At 33.3% G+C, this 4,607-nt stretch overlaps 1 long non-coding RNA gene across 1 annotated transcript; it reads left to right on the top strand.

Annotated features, from left to right (window-relative positions):
• Nucleotides 1-59: 59 nt before the first annotated feature.
• LOC117121866 lies at nt 60-3,015 on the top strand. Its single transcript, XR_004447638.1, has 3 exons — nt 60-1,325; nt 2,450-2,573; nt 2,981-3,015. It is a non-coding gene; the product is annotated as an uncharacterized LOC117121866 (long non-coding RNA).
• The last annotated feature ends 1,592 nt before the right edge of the window (nt 3,016-4,607 follow it).

Genomic DNA, 4,607 nt, shown 5'->3' with positions numbered 1-4,607 from the left:
GGCAAGCCGACTACATTCACTGAGAGACGCGCTTGGCGTTCCATAGAAATTACCGGCGGCTCAACCGGTCATATCCCGGCTTTCTAGCCTGTTTTTAGGCCTAGGGTCTAGGCCTAGTAATATTATTATATCATCAGCCTAGCTTTAAAATGGTGATTATTTATTATAAATAAAGACAATACGGCGCGTACTAATACTCACCAGATTGATGTTTAAATTTTTGCAAATCAAATTTGAAAGGAAAGCTTGGATAATTTCTTTGACAAATTCGCTACTGCAATCAACTAAAGAGAAAGGCTTTCTTGACATTTGACCTCTATAGAAGTATTCTGAATCCCCATCGTCCGCCAGAAAAATAATATTTTATTTTTTTCTGAATTATTTAATAAATTGCCTAAAATTACACTATAATTCAATTTTTAGGTCCTATTATTTCACAAATTAGTAAATAATATATTTTAATTGTGTTATAATATGTTGTATTAATTACATATTCATTAGTTATCATCAATAAAATAAAAATTATAGTACGAGACCCTAGAGAAAAGAGGGTAATAACGGTTATGGTATTTAGGTGACCGAAGTTACCCCACTTTACGGTATGTTTAATTAATTGGGCAGTTTGACGCCTACAGTGTCTTGTCCAGAGGGAGACGAAATATTATTATTTTTACAGTTAATTAAATAATAAATTAACCTAGGCCTAAGCCTTGGCCTGTAACTCTAGTTATATTTATTAGGCCATAAACTGCTATAATTTTATAACTTAAAAATGTATGGCTCGCATGGCTCGCTGGCTCGCATGGCTCGCTCATTGGCTCGCATGACTCGCTGGCTCGCACTTTGTCACGACCCTCGTTTTTCTACAGGTTAAAAGCTCGCAGGTTAAAGCTTAAAAGGTCAGAGCTCGAAATTTACACTATAAGTTGGTGTAAATTTACCTACCTAAACCGTTAAGTATTGTACAGTATTAAGAAAGAAAAGGAATTGCTATGTAAATATACGATGAATTCGTAAATTTTGGAATTCCTTGACAATTATATATTTTTAAACATTGTTATTAATAACGTTCCCTAACGTAAAATTAAAGTGAAAACCATTTATTAATAACGTTCCCTAACGTAAAATTAAAGTGAAAACCATTTATTTGGCGCGCTTACGATCACGTGACATCTCAGTTTATGACGCATTATGACACACGCATGCGTAGTGCGTCGACGTTGAGGCGCGGACAGGCGCACGCAGTGGTATGGAAGAGGAGAGCACATGTAAAGTTCGTTTACGTCGGTTCTTTATCTTGGAAAACAAAAGGATCAGTGAGTTCAGTAAGTTTTTATTGTACAAGAACGTATATGGCTATAATATATCCTTTTTTAATTTCCAATTATTACTTATAGGCACTAGTTATCTTCGGTAAAGTTAAAGCGACCTAGGCCTAGAGACTAGGCCTAATTAGCCTACTGTACTACTATTACTACTACTAGGGCTTGGACCTAGGACTGGGCATGGGCCTACCTAGGGCCTGGCCGTAGGCAAGCTAGTTGAAGATTGAAAGTAAGTAGGCAAGGCCTAATAGGACTTGCCAGGTTAGGCCCGATAGTGTACCAAGTTAGCTTAGCTAGGCTACTGCAATGGAGAGCAGACGTTCAAGACCTGGCCATCAACATTTGGGAGCGATACTTTGATTACCAAAATATAAATGAAACGATTTATCCTCTCCTCAGCATTTTGACACCTTTTCTAAAAGAATCTGTTTTCCGACAAAAAAACAAAACACAAAACTTAAGTACATCATTAATCGATTCCTTGCCTTGGCCTCAAACCTACAGGGGTATAGACTGACACCAAACTCACCATCATATCATTTATGATTAGGATAAAGAAGTTAATTATTTTGAATTGTTTCACATCTGTTAACTTGTGAATTTCTTTTTCCTGCACTGTCTCAATTTCGTTTATTGGCATACCCTGTTCCGGTTTTGGACCAATTTTAAAAAATAAAGGTGTCAAATAGTGAAGACTATACTTTTTCATTAAGATAATTATGTACATTTGATATAATTTACCCATTTATAGCCCACAAATAATAACTAGAGTTGCAATCCCATAAACCGAATTCGAAAGAAACATTTTCTACATTGTTGCAATGTTAGAGAAGTGAAGTGAAAATACCTAATAAATTGAGCTTTTTCAGGAACCTAATATCTTCCAGTTGTCACCTTTTGGATTTTAAAGACTAAAATTATAAGATATCTTCCAGTTGTCACTTTTTTTTTTATTTTAAAGACTAAAATTATAAGATAAGGGAAGCAAAATTACACTTTCATTCAAAATTTCCACAACTTTTTGTATGTAAAAATGAAATCTGAACACTGTTTTAACATAATAAATATCCATAAGATAATTATGGAAACTGTTAGTGATTCATGTTTTCGAATTTTGATGAAAGAAAAACGTTTGGGAAAACTGGATGAGCTTGGTGTGGTCCATGAAGCGGATCTTGCACTAGTTATGGAAGGATGACATTCTAAAGGCCATTTTTGTGCACAAGTGTAGTACACATTTTATAAAAGGTAAGATGTACTGTATGGATAAGGTGTGTTGCCAAACAATAATTGTCCTTTTATTCTGATTATGATTGCTTGGAGACTGTATGATCCAAATGAGTTTGGCATTTGACAAATTAACATGCTAATTTTCAACTTGCCAGAATTTAACCCACAACTTTTGATGGTTAAAATATTTATAATTTTCCAACCTTTGGAAGAAAACTATTAAAAAAATATCAATGCTTTCTTAATGTTTAGACGTAATTACACAACAAAATAAATGCATTGATTTAGTTACAAGATACATGCTACAATTATGTGCCCAAGATCCAGGATGTATTTTTTTTCTTTGTCTGAAGTTTTAATTGTTTAGTGTTGTGTTACTCAGTCCTGAATTTTCTTTCCATCAGCAATTATGTTCTTTTTTCCAGCAACATGTGAACAAAAAACACTCCAGAGATATTATGTATGTTAATTATTGCCATGAATTTGTTATAAATTATCAGTTTTGTCTATCACTCTCTTAACATAGTGTCCAAAAATCAAAAGCCACTTTTTGAGCTCAACATGCCAAACCTGACTTGTGTTGCTTGCTGAAATAACATGGCCCTTAATAGGGTATGACTACGATTGTCTTATGTGTTTATTGCCTTGGGAAAACATTTGATAATACAGTAAGTTGATTGTGCATCCAGAGGTGACGGAACTAGGGGATGCTGTGTTATGGAGAGTAATGTGTGACCGGTGGTCTGCATCAGTTGGTTGTTACCATGCGCGCAGTCGCCTTTCAAAAATGTAATATTAAGTGGCCATTATATCTTTGCGTGATCAAAACTATAGGATAAGAGTCCACTAGCATGGTGTTTGGGATGTTATGTGGTGTAGCAGCATTGGGGTTAAAGCAATGCAATTCTATAATTATTATTTGTACAGTAGTTACTGTGCTGTGGATTAAAAATATTTTAAATATTGATTTCTATAGAGCAAAGGAGTCACTTGGACACAGAAGGATTTCAGTCTATGACAGTGGAAACAATCCTGGTGATGTCTACTGGAACAAGGTAGCTAATCAAGTTAAAAAGTATTTTCAGAAAGGGGAATGACAACTACCTTCATCAGAAAGAATTAGCTGGTCCGATATTGTTGATGACTCTACGTATAAAGATTTGTATTTAAAATGTGTTAGTAGCTCTCAATCAACAATTATGATATTGTTTTTATGGGTGAGTCAGTACAACATACTGTATTGCAGTTCTTTGTAATATGTAACCTAATGTTAAGCTAACTACAAGTATATGTATTCCATGAGTCACTAGCATTGAAAGTCCAATTGCCCAGCTAATTTACTAACTTATTGAAACTTGTTAAAATTATGATTAAAATGTAATAAATCTTAATTTTAATTACAAGGAATTACAGACAAGGTGTTTTTAGGTACATTTATCCAGAAGTGTGGTTTCCCTAACTAATGAATTTATGATTGCCTTTGCAACGTCTCTAAGATATGGTGATAGCAAATGATAGTAAACATGATGATAATCTGTTAGTACTGTACAGTGTTATTAAGCTGGTTATGATCCAGAATTGTGAAATAATCTTAAAATATACTATTGATTATTGCATTCTACTAAATTTTATTGTATAGATATTACTATAAATGTTGATTTATGTTTAACGATTCAGTTTTACTTTATGCATTATAATTAAACTAGTGTGGTAACTTAGAAATAATATGTACTATTTATCTTCTCAGTAACAGCAAACAAACTAAGTTCTCTTATTCCGATTATTCATAGACATTGTATTTCATAATTTAATATTACAGTAAGAAATACAACATCGGAATGACATACTATTACAAAATATTCTTATTGGCATAATAATATGTACCATTTCATGCTTTATTATTATAGTAACCAAGATTTCACTACATTTTGTTCTGCAGTTTTCATGATAGTTAATAAGTAAGAAAAAGTACATCAGACATCTGTTGAGGCTCGTTTTTCTTCAACAAAGGCGTGTATTGTAGTTACAAATATAATTTAAAAAAAAAAACAG

Source organism: Anneissia japonica, unplaced genomic scaffold (genome assembly GCF_011630105.1).
Source record: "Anneissia japonica isolate Jap-2015-1 unplaced genomic scaffold, ASM1163010v1 scaffold6661_len17159_cov104, whole genome shotgun sequence".
NCBI lineage: Eukaryota > Metazoa > Echinodermata > Crinoidea > Comatulida > Comatulidae > Anneissia > Anneissia japonica.
The sequence above is the reverse complement of the archived record's forward strand: the minus strand, read 5'-3'. Positions and strand labels throughout refer to the sequence as shown.